Here is a 26554-nt window from a genome sequence, read left to right as displayed (position 1 = left end):
ACCAAAACAGAATATAAAAAATACGTCTTATTAATTTTGAAATTTAGTTCAAACTCTAAGCCAAAATATTTCTTTTCTGTCTAATTTTAAAATCCAGAGTTTTTCAACATTCAATGAAGTAAAAAATATGGTGCTTAATCATAAACCTTCTCCTTGAGTACCCTTGAAACAGACTTTTTCTCAGAAATAATGACAAATTTTACTAAAATATTATAGTATTTTTTGTCTGTATACACGTGTTGTAAGGTAAGCGAGAGTTCAGCTAAATATCTATATCTTGTTGGCTAAATATTCTGTCGGCTAAATAGCCATGTCAGTTAAATGACCTGTTGATTAAATGATCGTGTCGGCAAAATGTACTGTTGGTTAGTTGTTGTGTCGGCTAACTGTTCGTGTCAGCTAAATGTATGTGTCGGCTCTAAGTGTCTCGTCGACTGAATGGTTGTCAACTAAGTATCACGGACCGAAATTTCAAATGTATACAAAACTAAGATTCAATTTAAAACTAAACACCTGGTCGGTCTATACTACAGCAAAACGCTTAACTTATGTGTCAAAGGCACAGCGGTTGTCTAATATAATTTCTGACTTGCAACCGATTCAGCAGAAGTTAGTTCACAGTGGCGAATATTCTAACAAATCATAGCCTCAGGGTTAAATTCCTACTTTCATACCATACCGCATGCCTTTAAATTTCCTATTGTACGTTCAAATTGTGGCATATGCTAAGAAAGACAGAATAGAGTTTAACTCGGAATTTGACTGTTAGTAAAATATAGGAATTATTACTTATCACAAATTTCACCACGTTAATTAAAATTGATTCAGATACGTTACAAGCAAAGGTTCAGAAATTGCCGTTTATTCAAACTAACCTCGGTAACATAAGTAATGATAAGAAAATTTAACTTCAATTCCGAATAATCTTAAACAAGGGTAATTCTCAGCAGTAATAACAGTACCTCCCAGTTAAATAAATTATACTCTAAGTATAACACAGTAAAAGTTACAGTTAATGCTTGCTTATTTGTAATCAGCTTTAACCTCTCAGGATTAGAATGTGTATCTCCTCTTATAGTGAACTCATCGTTATTGTGCTGGTTATAATATTGAAGCAGTATTATGAAATATATCTCAAATATTTGTTTATTTTACAAAATAATAGGACGTAGAATATGAGCGTAACGTCTTTCTCTGATTACAAAGATTTCAGACGAAACAACCATGGGAGATAGAGCTATTAAATTTTTATCATTATGTAGTCCTACTATTACAATCCGGTGGTAGGGGAGAGGGTTGGAAGACAGTCGAACCACCGGTCCCTGGGGTGCTGTTTCTCAAAGCTGGGGTAGAAGTCCAACCTCCTTGGGGCTCTGGCAACTATTCTTCCATAACCTACATGGACAAGACAACTACAATTGTTATAATCTTTACCATGCAGTAGATATGCAACAGTAGTAATAAACAAAGAATGGTTAGTAAAAAGATATATCGATGAAAGAAAAAACTAAATATATTTCGTAGTATCATGAAACTACTTCTCCCTTTAAAGGCGGCTTAGAAGTTAGTACTGTTTTAAAGAAACTTATAACTTTAGTTATGTTACAAGAAGTGGCAGTCCTAGTGCGAATGATAAAATTCTTGAGTGTTTTCATAAATCAAAGAGATGTCATGGATCGACCCTTTGCCATATCAGTTCCCTAATATCACTTATTTAAACGTAAGAATAACGGATGCTGTGTCAGGTGTTACAAACCAAATATTCAAAAAACACGTGCCGTGAGCTGAAATAAAGACTTGACATTCTTAAGGTAAAGAGGTGTAATGCATTGCAATTTATTGAGTTAATATTGCTCATAAAAAAAACTCAGTTATCGAATTTACCATTTCCAAAAGAAAGTCATTTTTGTTTAATTATGTTTCGCGCAGTGAATTTTTGTAATTAGGGAAAGACTCTACGCTTACACTGTATGATGCCGTATGTTATGTTATTGCCATTTCTTTCTTCAGCCTTTTATTTTTTTAACAGAACATTATCTGAGAAAAAATGTGTTATGACAAAATTTAAAGTTTAACAAGCTGTTTCACAAAAAAGGTAATTTGTGTCATAATAACAGTAATAGTCAGATGGTGATAAAGGTTATTTTTCTACCTGTGAAGCACATGGAAATAAAGCATATATTTTTCCCCAGGGGCGGGCACAACGGCATTGGCCGCTACTAAGGTCAGAAGTGGTGCCATTTTATTATGGAGGCACCTAACAGCCAGCCAATATTGCTTCCTATGAAGCGACAGACAGTTTTACATCCATGCCTTCTCCGGGATTCGAACTCAAGCCCTTTGGTATCGCAGTCAGGCTCCGCTAACCACTATACCGTGTGGGCGGCATAAAGCATATATTATACCTTGAAAGAATATAATCTTAATCATATATTATTAAAACTAAACTCAGTGGTGTAACAGCCCTAATGGGCCAAGGCCTGCAGTACCCGAAATCTGCTCTCTTGACAGTGGGCTCCAGGATGCGTAAGCAATATATTATTATTACTAATTTTTCAAATTAGTAATGTCAGTTTCTGTAAATATTTAAATTCCTTTAATTACATCGTTACTTTTATGTATTATTGTAATATCATGTATTGCTTTAGTTAGTTATTTGTTTATTTTTTCAGACTGATAATTTTAGCGTTTTATTTGAGAGTACTTGAATTTGTGGCGACATATTTTGGGCATAAGTGCTTTTTCTTCTGTAGAATTGTGCATGCTGTGATTCTCAATCTATTAACGTTTAAACTGCGAAAAATAGCAAAATTAGAATGAAAGATACGAACAAAGAAAACCCTCCTGACAGACTTTGGCGAAGACTTTTGTCACCAAGTCGGTAGACATCGATTCAACCAGCTCTAACTGGACTGCCCTGTAAACAGTGCAGGTGAATAAATAGAACCAAGATTTCGTGTTGCCTTTCAATGTCACTGGTCCAGAGAAGTCAATTCCAGAGATTTCGAAGACAGCTGCTTCTCGTAGTCTGTCTTCTGAAGGAGGCGCAATATAAGTTTCTGGGTTTTTTTTTCAGCAACTCTTCTACCCAGACTGCATTGATTAATGAGAGATCTCACAGTTTTATGAGTATTCAGAATCCAAAACCTCTTTCGTAGAACATTTATTAAAATTTGAATACCAGTGTGTACATTTTTCTCGTAATAATATCGCACTAATCTCTTCACAACCTCATAATTGAATGGAAGAATATCTAGAATTTTAAATTCTTCCTTATCCTCGCGAAAGGTAAGTTTAGTTTTCAGTCTAAATATTCCACTTTCATCCTTGAATACTCCTATGGTTTTTAATTTCTCATTCTTTACATTCACAAAACAGTCTTCTTGAGCCATTTTGATTAACTATCTTTTTGTACTTGGGAAAATATCTGTAGTACCAATTTTTCTTGGTAACCAAGCATGCAGAAACTAAACATTTTGTTATAGATGAAACTATGCTCTTTTTTTCCTCTAACAATCTCACTCTCATCTAAATTTAATTAACCTTTCGGCCAATCTTCTTCAGGCAAATAAAGCTAACTTGGACCTAGCCACCAGTTAGATTTCAATAAATTTTGAACTAAACAAGCTTTTTTCGAGAAAACAGCAGGATTCATGCATTCAGAAATATGTCTCCAAAAAGTTGATTTGTTAGTCTTCTTACTTCTTTCACTCTATTCTGGACAAAGACATTCCAGGCTTCTCTCGTTATCCATGCTAAAATAGTAAAAGAATCAGTCCAGAAATTCTTCACCCTATAGCTCAGATAAAATTGAGGACGAAAGTCGTGATGCTATAGTAGCTGCAAGTGATTCCAATCTCGCGATGGTAGTTTCTTCTTTTCCAGTTGGTCCAACTCTACTCCTGGCTTGAATCAGTTGTACTTTAAAAGATTTTATTTGTATGAAAGCCGCCATGGCATAAACATGCTTACTGGCAACATAAAAAATACAAACTGAAGTATTTTCACTTGTATTCCTTGAACCAAACTACCTGGGGAAACGGTTCTTTTCTAGATAATATCTCTCAGCCATTTTAAAAATGCAGTTCTCGTTACGTATATCAACATCTTCATCGCATGTTATCTTCTGCTTCCACGTTTCTTGAAGCAATAATTTAGGAATAAGGATGACAGGACAACATATACCGAGAGCATGAAACACTCTATGAGCTGTAGATAAGATTTACCTCTTAGTTTACATTTTCAAAACATAACTCTTTTATACTACCAGTATTTATTCGTAGAGTGTCAGATTGTATATTCCATGTTATACCGAGTACACTCATATCAGCAGAAGCATTAATGTCATTGAATTCCCACCGTCTGATGTTCTCTCAGCCATTACTACAGATGATGCATTCATAAACAGATAGAGTTCTTTTTCATTTTTGACACAATTGACACAGTTGTCAACATAGAAACTATGCACAAGTTTTTGAATAATACTTTTTGCATACGAAGGATTCACCAGTTTCTATTTTCTCGAAAACAGTTTGTAAGTGAAGCTTAATAGTAGAGTTTAGAAGAAAAGGTCTGCTTGCTACACGGCAGGACTTGTACTCTTTCAGCTGACCATCACTATTAAGACATAAGAACTTCAAAAAATGTATATCAATGGATGAAACACTTATTTGTAGTAATTTTCTTCGTATATCAGCAATAATATCTATCTCTTCTTTTCGAAATCGTGATAAAGTACTCGGAATCTGCTATAATAGATTTGGACCTTTTTCTAAGCAGTCATTAAGAGTAAGAAACCCCTTTACTTTGGCAGAAGCATCGAACACCGGTCGGAGTTTTGTAGTACTATTCTCTTTGATAACTGCCCGATGGGGGAAGATAAAGAACTTGACATTGATCGTTTTTAGCAACCTTTTCAATTACTCCTTCTTCTAGCTATTCCTTAAAAAGATTTTCATAACCTTCATTAATTGGACTCGCTTTTAAGCCGTTTAACAGTATTTTTCAGTCTCCTCTCGACTAAATCAAAATAATCTGGCAGTGGTGGATGATCTTTCAACCAGGGCATATCAACCTCAAGACACTGAGACACTGTTTTGACACTTGAGATGAACTTAGAAGGTCTGTAGCACTATGTACATTTGAAAACTTTCCCCTCTTAAATTTCGTATCTATCACGTTTTCCTCATTGTAAAAATTATTATATTTTACTTCCGCTTTTGTCTTTGAAGTGTTAAAACTTCGACAGGCTAGAAAAATGCGTTCTTTTAGCTTCAAATTCGTCTTGGAAAAATTATAAAATACATTCTAAATCACTTTTCTCAATTATAGTTTTGCTTTGATTTGAATCATCTGAACTCACTGCTCGAACTCTATGATGAGCAGATCTATAGCGCTCCCAAGCAACGAACGTTTCTTCATGAAACCCTGATTCAACTAGAGGAAATAACATGGCAGAGTATTTTCCCCTTAACTGTTCAAGTGAACGGAGTTTACTTTCAAGTTGATCAAACAATTTTCTTAATGAATTTTTCGGTCAGTTCTCTTTTTGAAGAACTAATGCTAATAAATCTCTGACGTATACTTGAATCAATAATTCTTCTCTACAAAAACGCACTTTTAGCTGTTTTAAAGCTTTTCGATAACTATTACCGCCTGGGGGTAGGAGATTTTAATTAATTCTTTGGAAGGACTGCCTTTTTCCATTGCTTGAGATAAATACGAAAATTTATAGTGAAAATCAATAACAACATTCTCATCAATTTTTTTAAACTGCCCCCAAAATTAGAGCGAATTCCTTACATCACCGTCAAAAGTATGTAATTTTATTTTTTATAATGCAATAAAGTGTTCGGTTGCGAAGTAATATTCAAACTTTCATTCTTAGAAGATAATTGCTTAGCCACTAGTGTTTCTAGATTCTGTTTTAAAGATCTTCAGCGATCAGTATCTGACTCATCTACCATTTTCTCTATTTCGGTATCGGAAGTATTTTTAAAATACAAAAATTGCTTATATTTCTCTTCACTTTCTATCATTAATAAAGCTTTCTCTTCCATTAGCTTTAATTTATTAATTTTCTCAACATAATTCAGTTTAATTTCTTCCTCATCAAAAGAATTACATGCTCGAGTAAACAACGTTCTAAGTTGTTTTCTATCTTTCAGTACAGTTTCCATAATGAATAAAGAATAAAACAAAATATAAAAATATTTTCCTAATCGTAAAAAGCAGCCGTGTCCTGTCCTCGGACCCCAGATGCTCCGTTTTGCCTTCAAACATCAGAAGAATTAGTAATGGAAATGACAGTAAAACTATTATTCAATTAAACATCTCGTGACAGCCCAAACAGTTTATTTTACAAATCTAATCAGTGACAACTCTAGCTTCGACATCTGAAACAACACTCAAAATATAAATGGCGTAAGCTATTACTCATTAATTCTCAAATACGCACGAAATACAACTCGAAGCCATTTTTCTCCTTTTCTAATAAAGAGAACAAATTCAAAACATAAATGTTAACAACCTTCACTGTTGCCATACGTAATTTTATAAATTACATCAAACAATGGTAATATTAGATAGAGGTTCAACTTGACAACCTCAGAACGTTTGAAATTTTGCACGTGAGACTGCTATAACATGAAGATGTGCACCTCGCATTTTCCGACACACATTGCAGAAAAAAAGTTTAACAAACAATATTTGAACCGAAAATGCTAAATACATTAAAAATGGATACAAATGAGTACCCAAAACTTGTAACCGTGTATAAGAGGTTTAACACAATATCTAAAGAAAGCAAAACTAAAATAAGAATTCATAGTACAAATTCGATAAATAAAATTGCAAAAGGGAAAAGATATATAAGATAATAAAATTTAAAAATTAATCTCCTTTTACTAAAACTCCAATTCAGAACTCATCGCGGGAAAATGAACTAAAGTTTGATAAAAGTCGATTGTTGTCCCGAAAACGTGTTTCGTTCTCCTGGTTCATTTGGGATCAAAAACCGAAAAAAAGAATCGATTAAATTTTCATTTAGGACTTGAAAATTCATATAAAACCGAAATGTACCAGGACTTTTCCTACATGCCTTCGAAACATTTGGAAAAAAGAACGAAACATGACATTGTGTTATATTGGCTACTTAAAAAAGAACCATAAAACTTTACATTATGTAAAATGACCATTCGTAAAAACCAAATTGGTCTAAAATATTTATATGCAAATCCGAACTTCAAAAGCAAATGAAAATAAAGAGCAGTACAAATAATCTATAACCAAATTATCATTTAATCAATCCTCAAAAATTGGGTGGTCCCCAATTATGCTAAACTAAACTTTTAATACAAAAAAGCGAAAAACTTTTCAAAGCTATTTCTTTGGGTAATGAAATCAAATGTGAGCCTTAATCAGCTAAAAACTGAAAAACAATTAGAAAAAAAATTGAAAAAAACGCAAACTTACTGAAAACTTAGGACGAGATTTGAAATGAAAATTGACTGAATTTTTAGACGACTAAACTGTGTTCCTTGTAGAATTCAAAGGAGAAGCAAAAAATTGTAGTTCTTGGAAAAAGTATGCGATAAGGTTCAAAGTGTCCAATAGCAGAACTAAGTATTTAAATATGTGCTCAAAGTGTTCTATCCAGTTAAACTTTGTGTACTACGGTGTCAAACATTGGGTGCGGTCTGTAAAAATTTATTACCTATGAGGAGGTTGATCGTCGTCTCCGAAATGGCGGCGTAAGAGACTTCTAAAAGATGCTGTCTTCTGCACAATCTTAAAACACGAAATCAGTACTGGCTCAAAGTTGAGAAAAAGGAAAAAAAAATATGTTATAAAAGATAAAAGTCTTTACGTAATCGGGGTACAATACGTCTTTGAAACTAGGAACCCCATTTTTAATAAAAGCTAGAAGATTTGCCAGTTAATAAATTTTCAAAATAGTAGAAACATAATATAAATAAAAGAAAAGGAAGAAAAACAAATCTTTATACCTCTTTAATCAAATCTAGAAGATTTTCCAATTATTAAATTTATAAAATAGTAGACGAATATTATAAATAATTGAAAGGGAAGAGAAACAAATCTTTGTAGATATTTACATTAAATTTCTTATCGTAGTTATCCAATGTTATCTCTGATTAAGGTTGAAGTAATAATTATCATATCAATTTAGTTGAGAATTTTTAAAAATGTAATTAATACCAGCTTTCTTTAAAGATATAGGAATTTTAAATAGAGGTGTTTTATTTTCTAAGAGAACTTTGGCTCAGCTATTTCTTTTTGTAAGTATTCGACATTGTTGCAAATATTTTTATTCTAAGGAGTTGAATAGGTATGGTATTAAGTATTACTTATTTAGAGATATTGGAGTGCCAACGGATGAGTTTTATAGTAAGGAAATCAAAATCTCTTCTTTTGTCATAAATTTTGATATCTTTAAAATTGATAATTTGCAAATCTAGGTAATTAATAGCTCCTTGTTGAAAGTTAATTTTATTGAGTTTCAAACATGAAGGATAGATGTGATCGCATTCTATTTTATTGAAGTTGTTGATTGAAATAATATCATCCATGTATCTGTAAATGTTAGAGTAATATGAACTTTGTACTTGAGATAATTGTTGTTGGAAATGAAATTCCTTGGTGAAAAGGTACAACTTATAGATCGCTGAATTTCTGCTAGTTCCCCTCGGGATACCATTGATTTGTTAAAACAAAAGCATTATTAAATGCTATGTAGTTATTAAACAGAATGCTTTTTAAATATAGCTGCCACTCTTCTTTGTAAATAGCCGCAATAATTTGTGGAAAAAAATCTGGCAGAGTTAGAGACTGTTAAAGACTTCATGTAACAGATAGTAAGTCGTAACAGATAATATTTTTAATTTTTAAAGTTCGAAGCGCTCCTAGCATCAGTATGTGATTACTTTTTATCCAATTGAAATTGTGGTCTTGCATCTGTGCATCTTTAATAAAGTAGAAAAAAATTTAAGTATTTTAGTAAATCGATAGTATATTTCTTTCATGTAATTTCTGGTCTCGGTACTTATGAATCGAAATTTGACTGGTGTTTTGTGAAATTTAGGCAATGCATAAAGTTTAGAGAAATGGTTGTAAAATTTATTCGCCGTAATTTGAACTCTTCGATGCAGTGAAACGTCTTTGCAGGATATTCGCCGTAGCTTTAATTTTATGATAGGTAACAGTGCTATGGAGTTCTTTTTTAATCACGTTATAGTACGACACAAAAATTGTTACTTGCTTTGACTATTTTTGTAATGGTGAAAAGATCCTTTAATATTTTAACTTTCTGGTCTTAATCTTGTTTATTATGTGTGCTATTCAGTATGTGTTCTTTGACACATCTTTTGGTGTCGCTGAGCATTTCTTCTTTCCATTCTAGGTAAGTCGTAGTAGGCAAGTTAGTTTTGTAGCTGGAGAATAGTATGAAAGTTTCTAGATCTTTTCGAATTGTTGGATGCAGAATTGTTTGCTTACTTTAAAAGTGGGTCGAAAATTTGGTGCCGCGATTCATTAATTGCCTTAAATTTCTATCTTCAATAATTTCTAAATTTCCTGCAATAATATGTTGGTGATGTTGATTTGCATAAGGGCTATATTCTGGGAGTTTGCAATTTCAGATATCTGGAGCATCTTTGATCTCATAGTAGTTAATTATTAAGCTGCCTAGTGTTCTTTCATATCGATAGCTTGGTATTGCCTGTACTTTGTCCGGAAACCGATGTTTACAGCCCAGTAGAACGTATCACGGCCCAGTAAAACAAAAGATATAGAACTGTTCCGCCCCCCTTTGTTTTCGCAGTATACAATAATCTGTTCCTTGTTAGCATTTAAACAATCATTTCGTCATTATTTCCACATTATAATTTGCTAAGTTTGGTTTGTTTCATTATGGCAAAACACTCGAAGACTATATGCCTCGGGAAGGAACGTCTTCGTTGAGGACCTTTTAAGGGAAAATTGATCGTATGTGCGCTACACAGTGGCCTCCAGTTTGCTAGAGCTATCTAGTTAATCATTAAGCCTGCGAAAATGCACCTTCACGCACCCTCGAATAAAGTTTATTCGAGGTTCAGACTTGGTGCGGTTGTCCCTCGCTCCCTATTTTTTGACTTCGCTGATTTTTTGCGTTTTTAGTCTATGTGTTATATGTTTGATCAGATAGCCTGGCTCAGTAAAAGTAGGCGGCCAATGTAACTCTGATTCAAAATCCGGTTACGACCACGTGCAGTACTGATAATGACCATGTATTTCTGAGACTCCTTTGCCAATGCTTTAGCTTTCTTCTTTTTTCTCCTTTCTAGTAATTTCGTTCTCCTGATGAGGAGGGACCTTTAGATGCCCTCGAAATCGATTGAGTGTTTTAATATATGTACGCTAAATACAAGGTTGTTATTGCGATTTTGATTGTCACATTGGCGTGTTTCTCTTCTATTCTTTCTCTCAATTTAATTTTCAGAATTATATAAGAGGAGTTTAAACTTTTGCAATAGTAATTTATATAAATATTTTATAATGCATTTGTACTGACTTACATACAGAAGGGCATACGTTTATAGGTTTCTGGGTATTTAAAATTTTATTAATTTTATTCTCATTGATTTAAAATTATGCTACATGCTTTCATTTCCCTCTGATACAGTTCTGTGCATTTCATTTGTGCTAATTGTGTACTTTTGCTGGTTTATAATAATAATTACTACTTTTTATGGAAATTTTTTCTACAGTTCTATTGTTTTTGTGTATTGTTTTCTATAGGGATTTTGCATATGAATACGTGGGAAGAAACTAGGATTGTGGTGTAGTGGCCGAAACAGCTATGCAAACCCTGGGTTGTGACATCAGGTTGAAAACAAAACACAACATAAAAAATTTATTGAATGCTAAAAATGGCTACATACGATTCTACAAGAGAGAGACTTATCTTTTTTAAAAATCAAATTCTATACATCAATCGTGCGAGAGCCATACGTGGCTCTCGAGCCTGCGTTTTTAGCGCAGTTAATATTATTTTAATATAATAAAATGCGAGCAATTTAATATTATTTTAATAACAACTACTTTTACAACTTAATATTATTTTAATAACAATTAAATAATTATATTTAGTCCCGTGATTTCTTCACGTATATTGCACTCTGAATTTGCAATTTGAAATCATTCGTCGTAGATTTATGCGACCTTATCACAGGATTAATAACGAAGAAGATAGTGACATTTTATAGCTTCTAATAAGGAAATAATAAACATGAGGGTGATATGTACATGATGAAAGAAAGTAAGGTAAAAGTAAGATGAAATTTTGGTTCATCATAAAAACGGAATCACATCATCAAGGAAACGGTTATAGTCCTTCTACTTCAATCACATCGATTCTTCCGTCGTGACGTTCCCTTAACCTCATTTACCGGAATCCTCTCCATTTCCTCACTCAGCTTGGAGAATCATCTAACTGTCGTAGCTGTTGCCAGATTTAGGAACAGAGGCAGATGAAAATATTTACTGGTTTTTGTTTCCCGAATTTTGCAGTTTTCGCCTGGATATGTATTTAAGTCTACATGTTTTTTCTACTGGTTTGTACCGGGATTTGGCATAAAGTACCCGTATAGTTTTACGAGGTTTTGTCTACTGCTTTTCATGGGAATTTAGCCTACGGGTCTTGGACAGATCTAGATGTTTTTGTTTATGGATTTTTATGAGGATTTGGCCTACGGGTATCCGTATAGGTCTGTTGGTTTATCTACGGGTATCCGAAAGCCACATCCCTGTACAATTTTTTGAGGTTTTGTGTGGGGGCATTTCTAACGGGGCCAGCTAGTGCAATACACCAATACTCAGAAGATAAAAAAAAAAAAAAAAAAAAAAAACATATTTAAGACATAAGGGAAAATTAACGACGCTTAGATTCCAAATAAGAGCACGAATGATTTGAATCAGCACAAGTGTGCTTTTCGATGAGCAAATGCTGTTTAAACAGCAAGCTATTAGTGCATTATGAAAACTAAATGTTGCAAAAATTGCACTAAATCCACTAATCGGAAGAAATTAAAATTGACGAATTAAAACAAAGAGGGCAGTACATCTAACACTAATTGGGCTCGTCTTGCTCTACGCCTGTCTGAGTTACAGCCGGCAAAACACAGATGCAAACTGAAGTTTTTCAAAAATGAATAATGCCTCATAATTTGTAAGAAACGACCAAATTGGCAAAGAACTGAAAATAGAAAATATTCATAACTAAATTGCAAGCCACAACTTCTTCCAAAAAATAAACAATTCGAAATACCAGCATATCAGCGAAATAGTAAAGTATGACCCAACAACTGAGTATACAAAAAGAGGCCAAGAACCATATGCCGTAATTCGAAATGATAAAATTCTTGTCCTGACAATACGTGAAATCATCAAAAATTCTTGTGCAAATACCTGACAAAGCATGTTAAAGACTGGTCATAGACTTTGACTCGACTTCTTGTACATTGGAAAGGATTATAATTAATGCATGTCAAGATTGTGTTTTTACGTGGCAAAATGGAATAGAGACGTTGCAGATTTGCCTGATAAAACAGGTTGATTATAGTAAATCTTCAATGTATAAATAATAAGTGTTTTTCAACTTTACAGCATCAAATAATGCAAATATCATCGGCGCGATCATTTTAATTTTTAAAGTTCTCTTAATTTCAATCAAAAATCAACGCTATAGTATAGTGTTCCGTGGGTTCTCAGAACCCTTATAAATACTGTAAGTTTTGTTCGGAAACCTCATCCTGCTCTTAGAGAATATATCTTAAAATAATATTTAAAATTGATCAGTATGTTATAGGTACTTTATGCAAAGAAAATTAAGGAAAAGTGTTGCATTTTTTATCTAAACATTTTAATATAAAATCAAAGTCATTTATTGATTAACAGTATTAATTCATTCTCCAAATGTCACCTATCCCGGCATTACATTTAGTGACAGGGAGAGGGTAGGTTTAAAAAATCCCCCTTCCCGCAAGTTCAAAGATTGGGACCCCTTACAGAATTCCTTTTAATATTGTACTTTCTATGGCATGTTGCATAAATTATTATGACTTATTTACTTCGAACGTTTATTAGTAATTATGTAATATTTTTTTGCTTGTGAACGCTTTCCAAAATAATAGAATACAAATATATTAAAAATAACTGTAATGTAGCATTTATATAATATTCAGTAAAGGGCATATATGTTATAGGATAAAAGTCTACCATACTTTCACTAAATTCAAAATTGTAAAGCATTTAATAATTTCTACCCGAAAATTTTTAAAACGCATAAAAAATAAATCTTACTTCAGTTCATTATATTTTACAGCACGCTTCTTTTAATCCGTTTTAGTTTTAAAATACATACTTTCTTGTACACATTTACTTAAATAGTGTCTCATTTACTTTTAATTAAACTTTTTCCACTTTTCATATAATTTGGCTTTTAACTTCATAACCTTTTTCAATATTAAATCACATAATATATTATTTCTTCTTCCTTTTTTTTACCTTTTACCTGTTTATATAATTCATAATTAATTTTTAAATGACAATGAACGTGCAGTCGGCCTTTCCTGTTTACAAACCTGCTTTCCTTGATACAACCTGAATTTCCTGTTTTATTTATTCCTATGCATATAACTTTTAACTAATTCATCAGTGTGCAGTGAATGGGCAATCTGCCTTTCTACTGCTATTATAGAAAGACCTCTTAGACTTTGAAAAGCTGCATTCCGCTGAGGTTACTTGACATAGGCATGCACAAACAAATTCTCAGTGCAATTTACATTTTGGAAAAGTGTCTTTCGAATTCTTTTCATAAATGTGTGCCGAGATACGCTTGGGAAAGAATGCAAAGCAACTGTTGACAGTATGTAATAACTTGATAATACTTATAAGACATTTATATCGTCTGAGTTTTACTTCAGTTCACTTAGAGCATTGGTATAAATCACCCGAAGCAATTTTATTCGGCCCGAGAAGGCATTTTATTATGTATTTGTTGCAAAGATTTCAATTATTTTGAGATTTATATTATTTTATAACAGTTCGAGTTTATATCATTTCCATTTGTATAAAAAATGAGCAAGAATAACGCTTAGGAAATCTGTAAATGAGCAATTAAATTAAAGTGTGATATAAATTTTATTAATGTGAATTATTATATAGATTTTAGTAACTTTTATTCTTACGTGTAAACCAAAATGAGCTCAGTTCCTAGTTTTTACGTTAAGAATAATTGTTTTGTTTGGGAATTCATTTATATATAAACAGCTTTTTTTCACAGCTGAATATTGATATGAAAAGTACACAGTTGATCGATTAGAATCTAAAATCCGTCAGGAAGATAATTTTCTGTAATTTCTCTCCACTGAACCCTTATTACAATCTAATGCCTTCAAGCGTCAAGTTATATTTTAGGTAAAATAAAAAAGTTTAAAATTATTTACATACAAGCATATGCATTTAAAAAAAATAATAATAAATAAGGGAAAGAAATTAAGTTGCCATTATAGACTCAAGTTTTGTCCTACTTGAAAATGTGCAGAGATTTATATTTATTTTAAATAACCAATTTAATTTAATTTTACGTTCTTTCGTACAAGCCTTCATTCACCTAATTGTCAATGCCAGAATATTTAAATTTTGGTAGCGCGCGTGGAGTAATGCAAATTCTACCTTGAGGAGAAAAAGTTTAAATACTGAGTTCTAGAGGAAAATGAGAGAGTTTTGGGCATTCACTATCAGTGCTGTACCATGAGCTTCTATCTCTGCATTTATCTGGCATAACAGAGTTTACGTGGTTTACGTGGCATAACAGCTTTTACTTTGCTGCCACTAGTTTTCGACGGGGTTTTAAGTAACAGAAGTTTTCTGAGCTCTGTAGAGAATTTCTACTACTTGTTAATATCTTCGAATTTTTAGTTTAGTTCTTGTTATTTGAGTTACCGCCCGAGTGAGGCGTAGTGTGTTAGCGTCGACGCATTGTGAATTTTAAAATATTTAATAAAGGGTACTTTTATCCCTTCTTCTGTGTAGATTTTACACGTACAGTAGTCACTTAGAAGATAAGAAAGTGGGTCTTACAAAACTTTCTCTGAAAACTTGGAAAGTTTTCATAATTCATTTATTTTTAGTTCATTCATTTTAGTTATTCATTCATTTATTTTATTCATTCATTTATTTATTAATAAATTATTAATTAAACACGCTAGGATTACTTAAAAGAGGTGTCAGTCTAAGAATTTAATATTTAGCTGTGAGTGTTCCCTATTGCAAAGTGTAACCAACAAAACTTTCCAACAAGTACTGAAGATTTCAGACAGAAATATGACATTGTTCTCTTTATCATATTATTATTATTACTGCTTGTGTTACGTTAATAAGCTAAAACTAAAATTTATTTATTTAAAATATTTTATATTTTATTAATAAATTTTTCTATTTTGTAAAAAAAATTATCCGTCTCTTGTTTTCAGATCGTGTAATCGCCCGCATGCAATTTGAGTTTGAGACCACTGGCTTAAAGCATACATACTTATTGCAACTGCTGCTCAGGTATTTTTTTCGCAAGTTCTTAGTGTCACAAATAACCCACAAATCTTTCTGCCAACCACTTAACATCAGTGTCTAGTACAAATATTAAAAACGTTTAGTCGTAATAGATTTTCTTCCGCGAAAATGAGTTCGTTTCTGTTTTCATAAGAAAACTGCTTTATATTGTTCTTAAATCTGGTATTAATAGACTCAATGACACCCGCTTAAAACGTAATCAATTAACTCTCCTGTTTTAGATTTTCTAAATCCATTTTCTCGGAACTCTTCAATAACGCATAGCGTAAGCTTTGTTATAGTGCCTGACTTTATGCTTTTCTGCTGAACTGCTTTGTTAAATTCGTTGCCATGAATAAGAGTAGAATACGAGATCAAAAATTAGATTATGGTGGAAAAGTATTTTTCTTATAAGCAGTAAACAAACCAAAACAAAAAGTAAGAGCTTTCTAATTAAAGATGAATTTTCTAAATGGCTCGAGCGAACTTCCAAGAGATCCATACAGTTTACCTCTCTTTTGAAGTATACTTTTCAAATGTTTAAATACAGCTCGAGGAAGTAACCATGTCCAGATTTTACTGTTAAGCATATTTTCCTTCCCCCTGTCAAAAACTTGAAAATTGAAAATTGCCTCACCTGAAAAATATTTTGTGACGCATGAAGATCGCTTTTCTTCGAATCGCGAACTGCCTTCTCAACGGACAAGCTGTTTTTGAAAAGCTAGAGCTGGAGCCACTAGTTTTCCTGCATGACAAAATTCAGGAGGGCTGAAAAATCAATTTTTTTCCTTTTTAATAAAACGAAACATAAATTATGTATTACTGACAAAAAATTAAATTTGACCATTTGGAGTGCTGTTTCAAATAGATTCTAACAAAAAAATTTATTTTATAAATTGCTTCCCACTCACATAGTGTTATTTAGTTAAAAAAAAATTACGCATGCATGCAAAATTGGTCAATCATCAAGACCTTTTGACTTCCGTGTCAAAGAAATACTGTAAACGCGAAAAGTTTCGGGTATCACACTTCAAAAAAATATCCATTTTTAATTAAAGAAATTATGAGTTAAATGTTATTTAATTTAAGGAAATTATGCATACATGCAAAATTGGTCAATCATCAAGACCTTTTGACTTTCGTGCACGAAGTAAAAGAAATATTGTAATCGCGAAAATTTCGGATATCATACTAAAAACATCCGTTTTCACCATTGCCGAATCCATTTGGATTATTTTTTTGTGTGACATCTGTACATAAAGACAGAATAAAGGACATTTTTTACAGAAAAGGCTTGTAAAATAAATTTAAAATATATTCAAAAGAGATTTTTTTTCGTGGAATCTGTACGTATGTATCTCGCATAACTAAAAAAAAATTAGCCATAGAACTCTGAAGTTTTCTATATATAGATCTAGCTATAACTTCTAATTGTCCATCTCTCTCTTTTTTACTGCAATCGACAATACCAAATGTGTTCGTGTTATTCACTTATGCATTTTTATAAATTTTTAGGATTAAAAATTTATTTGAATTATATATATATATATATATAATTCCAATATATATATATATATATATATATATATATATACCTTGCCTGGCTTAGAAGCACTTACCGGGCTTTCTTTGGCTCATTCATTGGTCATAATCACATACTTCCACTTACATAAGTGTTTCAAATGACGAAAATATTGATGTTTTGAAAATGTCACATTAAAAAATAATAATTTTAAAAAATCTAAAAGATTTCAGATTTTAAATTACGTCCAACGGGACCTTTTTTTAACGTTTTGTGTGTTACCTTTATTTATTAAATATCATGTTCTTTTCACTTAAACCATAAAATTCAGTTCAATAGAAATGTCGTAAAATAATTTTCAAATGAGCGTATCTTTAGAATTTCCGATACACAGTTCCACGCGCCGCAGATAAAAAGGTTTTTTTTTTTCCCGTACAGTGTTGCTATTGCTCGCTTTGAAATCGTTGAGTTTGTTACTCAAAAGTTCCTTAAAGTTTTTCAATACAATATTTAACTTCTTCAATACAATATTTAATTTCTTCAATACAATATTTAACTTCTTCAATACAATATTTAATTTCTTCAATACAATATTTAATTTCTTCAATACAATATTTAATTTCTTCAATACAATATTTCTTCAAATACTCTAATATTTAATTAAGACACAATAACACGCCGAATAAATACTAATTCAGAAGTCAAACAACAAAAATCAGCGTTATACCTACAAAATTTTCACAGGACTAGTTTCGATGGTTTTACCGAAACATCATCTTCAGCTGCAAAACCGCAAATGAACAAGGTAGGAAATAATGATTAGATAAGATAAGAAAGCCTTAACAAGAATAAGCAAGTGGCGCCATCTGTTGGCGAAACCAGAACTAAAACATAATTTCTTCGGCTTTTAGAGAAATTATGTTTTAGTTCTGGTTTCGCCAACAGATGGCGCCACTTGCTTATTCTTGTTAAGGCTTTCTTATCTTATCTAATCATTATTTCCTACCTTGTTCATTTGCGGTTTTGCAGCTGAAGATGATGGTTCGGTAAAACCATCGAAACTAGTCCTGTGAAAATTTTGTAGGTATAACGCTGATTTTTGTTGTTTGACTTCTGAATTAGACTCTAATATTTAGTTAGGACTCTAACATTTAGTGGCAACAGTTTGAAAAGTGATTCGCCGTTTAAAGTCATTCAACGCAAAATCGCAAAACGAAACAATAGTCCTTCAAGACCTTTTGGACTAATAATAATTTTGTACAAATAACGGAATCTAACATTTAATGTGGTTTCCCGGTTCCTAAACTTATATTTGGGAAAGTTTTATACCCGTTATGAAAAGTAAAAATACAAGAAGATCGACTCCCGTACGATAGAAATTCACCTGGATATTTAATTTCAAAATTTGCAATTTTTTATGCCATTTTTAATTTGCCTTTAGGGATCGGTCAATTAAGTTAAAACTATTCGAGAAGATAAGTTTAAATGAATTGCATCAAAAAAGTGTGCCTAATTTAATAGCCCGTACAAGAAACTCATGTGGTGTCCGCATCTGATTTTTTTTCAGTTCTGCTTCCAGGATGTCTATGGAATTGTTTGTTAACGCGGAGAAATATTTATGAATGCATAATTTTCTTTATACCTATTTTTGTTTCCATTTTAACCATGAATAAAACATTTCCGTATTTCCTTCTCTTTTATTTCCCATACTTTATTTCTAGCTTTTAATTTTTAATGTATATGAAAATTTTTAAAAGTTAATTATAGTTCTAAACGTCATGTGTCCCGTTACTGCTGTTTATACGTCATAAGTTTGGATTTTTTCTTTGTGTGCTATGTAATTTCAAATTAGAAACGCTTTCTTTTATGGATCTTTTTTACTATTGTTGACACTCAATATGCAACAAAAGAAACATGAAGTTTTAATAGTGTAATTAATTAATGTAAAATCTTTTATAATGCAAAATGAACGGGAAAAAGTAAATGATAATACATAATCCATTGGGATATATCTATATACAGAATATGGCATTAACTAACTGTAGAAATCAATTAAAGCTTATTAAAAAATTATGTTTTGAAAACAATCAAAGCTCTGGGTCTCCCACGCAGAAAATGATGACTTTAGAAACGAAAATAACAATAATAATGAACTTGCAATCTGAAAACTTTGGATTGCAGTTTATAACACTTTAAATTTATCTATAAAATTTATCTTAGCCCTGTTAAGTTCGAAAAATATAAAATGTCATAAAAATTCGTAGAAATATTTCATTGATCAGTAACGTCTAGTATTCTTACCGAGCATAGACTAACTAGATGTCAATAGACTGTGTAAGGCATTATCCCTAAGTCTCAAGTACGACAAAGTCCAGAGAAAGGGTGTAAAGAACTTTTTATTAACTCAATATATTCACAGATATCCCCGACAAATCCAACACTTTTGGCTTAACTCAAAAGCTAACAAGTAACTTAAAATAGAATAGAATTAATTTAGATAAGCTAGTCTAACGGCTTTTTACGGGTCACTTATTGCGAACGCAGGCACTGGCTCGTAAAAATCGGTAGATAGTGCTTAATGGCTAGAAGAAACAAACGCTCAACACCACAAAAATCTAATCAGGTTCACAAAACGTTACAAAAATGCCCCTGTGGGCGTAATATGAAATCTGAAATCTTTCAGACTTTTTAGGGGGGTAGGGGGCCATAATAAGTTAATACAAGTTGAATGAAATTTATACTATTACTTTAATTTCAAAATAAAAATGCACAACAGACATTTTTTAAACCCTAATGTCTCTACGGAAAAAATAATTTTCTACTTTCGGAGTGTCTTGTAATGCGCTAACAACTGAGCCACAGAGAAATTCGGAAAGGAAAAACAAATTCGTAACCCAGACGTGATTTGAACACGCAACCTTCTGATCTGGAGTCAGATGCGCTACCGTTGCGCCACCAGGCCTCAGCCTGAGTGGTCATAATTATCCAAAATAAAATAACTTTTCTTAGTGGTCAATTCCATTTATTCAATACGAATTACAGAGATACCCATTTATTCAATATTAAACGCAGGTGCTCCTGTAGTTTTACATTTCCGGCATATCTTTCTCTTAAAATTTGCTGTATTACACGAGAAAATAGAACAATTTTTGTAATGATAATTCTACTAAAATTATTTATCTAAATACAAACTTCGTAACAGTCTCATTGGGAAAAAGCTGCGGGACAAGCAATAACACTGCAGTTGCCTGGAAAGTAGTAACAGCCGTAGAGAAAATAACGAATGCAAGCAGTTGCACTACAAAATCATGCGTTACATCACGTGATCGGATGCACTAAATCTTAAGCACTAAAGATCACGTGATCGAAATGGGATGTAATCTACTGAAAGGGCAATTCAAGCAATCATTGCTTATAAGAATCGAGAAATGGTTTCAGCAAAGAAGGAATAGCGAACTTCAGAGTGGTTTTTGATGGCAGATATACCCTTATCTTTCTTCTGGGAATTTCAGTATTTCGTTTTCCGTCTCCTTTTCATCAAATGAATTTTTGACTTTATTGTAAAACTGAACCGGTTTCGTGTTGTACATGACTATCTACAAAAAAAACTGTAATTTGAAGTTTCAGACTGCAATTTAACATTTAAAAAAATCATCAGTAAAAATTTCAAATTTTTTAAAAATTTTAACTAAAAATAAAAATTTATATTTTTTAATGGAATTTGATTTTTGCATTTAAACTCTAGCTTAACAGCAGAAACGGATCCAAACAATGCAATTGCGATAGGCTGTTAATTTAAAAATGAATTCTCACTGTTTTAAAATGTAGAATGTAAAATCATTATGTTTTAAAAACACAAAGTTTGCAACAAATATTCTTCACAAGTGGTAACGACTTTTGTTTTCCACTGCGTATTTGTTTAGTGAAAAGTAGCAGTCGCTTTTCGAGATATTCTAATTAAGTAACTATAGTTGTGCGATAATAAATAACTCTCATGCAAAATTTGTGTTTATAATAATTATAGTGAATTCGCATTTCGTTAGAGTTTAAGCTCTGAAACTTCGGTTCAATATTTGGCTCATAAAATTTTAGTGCTCATTTTATTGCTTTTGCAACTTTTATGAACTTGTATAAATTATTCGACCATTGAATTATTATATCTAATTGGTCAACGACGATGGATAAATGTTATCTGTGATAAAAATATAAAGAAGTAAAGAAGAAAAAAAGTAAAGAAGCAAAATTAAATGTTGAAACGTATGTATTCATCTCTCGCAACGGCGTGACAAGCACTAAATACGATTCTTAGCTTACCTTCTAAATCAATACCACTCCTTTGTGATTCATAAAAACAGTTATTTTCCTGGATTCATTTTTTAGCCTTAGAAGCTGAGGTAAGAAGGCAAAAGCAGCTGGCTGCTCTATTAATTTGAAATTAGGCTTATTTACTTTGCTCGAAGAAACAGCTAATTTGTTCCAAACTTGTAATTTACGATAATTAATTATGTAACTATTTTAATCACATTACTTTATAATAATTAATCATTTTACACAGGAATAATGTTTGAGCTCCTAACAGTTAGATCCCAATGGACCATGGAATGAATTCTCTTTTCCATTACTGTAATTTTGTTACCATAGCTTTGACGGCTTATAATAGCTGCCTAAAACATTTCTTAGCCTTTTCGTGAAAGCAATATGTAGGTTTTATGTTAACTAAACAGTTATCTTATTATTCTGCCTTGCTTTCATTTCTACTTTCTTCAACTCTTACCAGTTGCAAATTATTTAATTTGTTTAAGTATAGAGTTCTTGAATTCGAGAGAGAATATTTGGCAGCCGTAACGCCGTAACGCGTAAGCCGTAATTGCTTCGTGAAGATATTGAGGCTGGGCCAAAGCTTACTGATGAGCGTATTACTTCGTATTTGATACTTAAATTGACTAGCATTTTTTTAATTTAATTTCTCACAAGCTATGAAGATTTGATTTTATGTTACTGTTTTCAGTTCTGTGTAACAGTTAGGCTGAGAGGTTCATAAAAATATTCATTTTAAATCTGTGTCAGTGTTACTTTACTTAGAAGTTACAACGAGATGATAAATCGTTTGATTGTCTTTATGGTTCTAGGAGTTTATAGTTAAAGTAGTGTGAAACCGTACAAATTTAGCTTTGAAGATAACTAACTGCCCGACTACATAGAAGATTTTACTTTATTTCTCTCAGTATGCCTCACACTTCAAAAAATATCAATTATAGTCCTTCACATTTTAGTTCAGGTGTAAACGCAGAGGACATTAGACAAATCAGACCGAAGATATATTGTAAATCAACCATACCCTAACTGGAATTAAATATCAGCAAACGTTCTTCCATTCGCCCACCGGAAGAAATTTTGCAACTTACATCACAACAACACGCACAGGAGAATGCGATAATTCCTCAGAAGTACAATGTTTTATTGACCAATATTGCAATCTTCGATTAACTGCATCATCACTTGAAGAGCAATAGCTGTCACAACAACAAATAAGTGAATAGCTACCAGTTCAATGAAACGGAAGAGTGTACGCCCGACATCTTAAATGTGCATCATTTCTAGCACTATGACCATATTATCACGTTTAAGATGGTGTCGTTAGCATATAACTTAGATAGAAATATAAAGGCCTAACATGTGCTTTAGTGATGAATTTATATGATGTGCCGTAAAATTAGACAGTAAAGATGTAAGGGACTGGATTACTATGTGAGCAACATCTTTGATCTTCAGTCTTGATAATGTGATAATATATTGCATTTTTGTGATGTTGCATTTGCATGGTCTCACATAATACTGGCATTATTTTTCATGCTTTGTTCACATTACATGACCTATGACGCACTAATATCCCATTCATTGTGACAGAAAGAAGTATTTGGACTCAGGCTTTGGAGATCGTTGGATATTAACGCTATAGTAGCGGATCCATATTTACTTCTGTAGAAAAACCAGAATCTAAACACAACAGCACAAGTCGCTTAACAACGAATGTATTATTTATATTAGTGGAGGAAGATATTTCTGCACCAATTTTAGATAAAGTAAGATGATGATTTGCATTTCTCTTATACTAGGTGAATGATGATGACCTTTTCTAAAAATGGTTTAGAAAGGTATTTATTTAACACTTCATTAAAATTTAATTGATCATCTGGTTGCATATTATGTGTAGATTAGGGAGGTTGTTTTTGAAAAACAATCCCAAGATTATTTATGTATCATATTACTGTCATCAATATGTTTCTTTATCCCTTCAGAGGCGAAGGGGTTAAAACCGATAAATGCTGGTTGTTAAGGATCGTTTTCTGTATTTATTATTTCACTGTAAATTGTAATGTTTAATTTCTAGAATTTCGTAACTAGTTTTCAGATGTATTCCAAAGAAAATATTTGTAAGTTAAAATTAATTAATCTGCTCTATATACGTATCTCATTTTTACTACTGTACGTAAACGTCTGTAAATAAGTATATTTAAATTATTGGATTACGTTAACTATATATATTTATATTCAACACTGGTAGTTAGAAACCGAGCGAATGGATTAGTTGCATGGTTGGTTTACTGCTGATTTATCCCGCATGTAAAGTGAACGCGAGCCAGTTTTCCTTAAGAGGTTCCTTAAGAGGCATATTTATTTTTAGGTAAATAGCCCTTGTGAACTTTGCCGTATTTCAGTATCATAGCCTAAAAAACGTTCCTCTTATTATTTTGAAATTTTTCTTCTATTAACAACTATTCTCTACTTTTTTTTAAGAACTCTGACTAGAAATTTCTTCTTTCGTTAGAGTAAAACATTTTTAATTTATTTCCTTGTAACCTTCACCCTTACCGAGAGAGGGATTAAATCTCTTAAACAAATTATTTGATACTGAAAAGCGTTCGTTAAATTCCACATTGAAAATATTTATCAACACTTCGAAGAGATGATATTTTTCATCAATACGCAAACTCACGTCCTGGAAAAATAAAATCCACAGTCATTATCCCTATTTGTGAATTAGCAGACGAAGAAAGGAAAAATTTACAAGCAAAAGCCCTATCCTTTAACAAATAAAGCTACTGATCAAAATCATTTACTTTTATTTTATTCTATATTCCCTCCCACCCAGCTGGTTCCCAAAATGTTGCTATTCGCCAAAGGATAATATATTTAATATCATTACAATTAATTACTAATGTACCCTATTGACAATTTTTCAAAGTTTACAGTTTCGTTGTAAATAAATAACTATGTTTTCAGCACTATATATTATGCAACTGCAAATATTTTTTCAGTTTTATTTTTACACAAATATCTTTTAAGTTTTAATGATAAACTCTACTTTGAGGTATTAAGATTGTAATCTGAAGATTTTAGAATGCATATCTTCCTACTTACATGTCTTTCATCGCTCCAAGACATCGCGTAATTCAAAAATATTTTAACGATAAGTTTCGGTGTAATGTTACTATTACTGACTTCTAGTATAATTGATTTTGGTGAACTCCTTTCTTTAGCAATTGCTTTGAAACTTCCAAGTAAAATAGTGAGTGTTGATGTTCTGAAAAGCTCGGCACTTCATTAGTTTCAGTAGCCTATAAAAAATTATCAAGTCAATTAAACGGCTCAGCATGTAATATGAACTATTTCATCATGTTCTAGGGTCTCAAAATAAGTACTTGTACTTTAAACGAACTTACTCTTCTTAAGAACGGCATTATAAGTATTCCTGACTATACTGAAATTTACACAGTGATTGAGTTATACGCATTACATCATGAAAAACCATAAATTTATACACAAGAATACTGACGATTAACAGTTACAATCATTTTAAAGCATAATGCTTTAGGGTAATTATTATCTAAACTGTTTAAACACTTACACACTTTACAAAATACATAAATAATTAAATTATTACACTTAGTAATTTTTTTAATTGTTATAAAAACATAAATAAATTATAACGTTAAAATATTAAATTGTTCAAAATATACCAAACATATATTTTTTTCAAATATATATATAATATCATGCAAAATTAGAGATTAAATAACATTTTCTCTCGAAGCACTTCTTGAATATTTTATACTCATGCAATGGTTTATTTTTTTGCAGCTATTTAAAACAAGTCAGTGATTTATAGTCCCTAAACCATTTAGTGAGCTAACAAAGTGTTATTCGTGAATTTCAATATTATTTAAGCAATTTTTTACGCTTAAAATAAAAACAATGAAATAACAAATAACATAAGATTCCAAACAATTCACATAACTTATTTATAATTATCCAGAAGTTTCTAATGTATTCTACTGCTGAGATTTGTTATAGAATTCAAGTTGATGTGAGCTTGTGATAATAAACGATATAAATTCTTTCTTCTGAACCTCTTTTTCTAAAACATTGCACGCTTTCTCGTTCAATTATAATGTTATTGATAATGTTTAGGGATTTCGTTGAAGAGTGTAATGGATTAATTTTAACATTATTTTGCATTGAATTCCCCAAAATATATCTCACACCTGGGAATCAGATTGTCCAATGTCAGGCTTAAAATTAAGCCGAATATACGGCAGCCGGCAGGTGACAAATTTGACATTCGTTGCATCCGTCATGTTCTCGTCTTATAATAAAACAATTTACATATACGTATAGTACAATCAATAAACACGCTCTAAATGTAAGCAAAAGAAAAGACACTCAAACAATTCATGTTATTCATTAACTGGCATTTTATTCGGGATGTTTTTGTTTGTACATTTAGTGTAGAAACGGATATTCAAAATATAATTTACACAGTTTCACAGCGGCCTTTTAAAGAATAATAAAAGTCTGAACTATCTAAGAACTTTAAACACTTGAAATTTTTGCTCACTTACTCTTATACGTATTTCTTACAATTATTAGACATTGCACTACTGGATGTCTTGAATGACTGCTCAAATAGTAATAAAAATTTAATTTTATTTAATTTAAACATTCCATTACAAATTATAATCAAGAATTTATTTTTCTGTGAGTTTCGATACTGTTATTGAAGAACACTGCACGCAACACAGTTTTTATTTTCTGGTATTAAATATCATTTTCACTGATAACGAAATGTCATTTCATAAGGTATTTCTCCCGCCATCTTAGCATTCCTTCGTAGGGTAGTGGTCAGCATTCTCGATGCGTATTCGAGAAGTACGTTGTTCGAGGGCATTGCTCATTTTTCATAACTGCTGCTTTGAAATAACCTAACGTCTCTACAGTGGCGCCCGAACTAAAAAAGGTAGTGGATGATGATTCTCCACCATCAGGATTTGGCGACTGTGTCCCCTAAACCTCAATCCCCTTTAAAAGGGGGGTGTATATAAGGTATTTCTCCCTCCCTCTTAGCGTGCCTTCGTAGTGTAGGGATTA

At 31.9% G+C, this 26554-nt stretch overlaps 1 long non-coding RNA gene and 1 other non-coding gene across 2 annotated transcripts in view; one reads left to right on the top strand and one right to left on the bottom strand.

Moving 5' to 3' along the window:
- Positions 1-13776: 13776 nt before the first annotated feature.
- LOC118191019 (uncharacterized) overlaps positions 13777-26554 on the top strand; it is a 117292-nt gene continuing 104514 nt past the window's right edge. Inside the window, exons 1-2 of the long non-coding RNA XR_004758512.2 lie at positions 13777-13921; positions 15531-15609. This is a non-coding gene — a long non-coding RNA (uncharacterized LOC118191019). The remainder of the gene's footprint in view (positions 13922-15530; positions 15610-26554) is intronic.
- Positions 20016-20087, bottom strand: TRNAW-CCA (transfer RNA tryptophan (anticodon CCA)). Its single transcript has one exon. It is a non-coding gene; the product is annotated as a tRNA-Trp (tRNA).

This window comes from Stegodyphus dumicola, chromosome 2 (genome assembly GCF_044657685.1).
Source record: "Stegodyphus dumicola isolate Sdum_Otavi_A_Nest chromosome 2, ASM4465768v1".
NCBI lineage: Eukaryota > Metazoa > Arthropoda > Arachnida > Araneae > Eresidae > Stegodyphus > Stegodyphus dumicola.
This window is presented reverse-complemented; position numbering and strand designations above follow the sequence as displayed.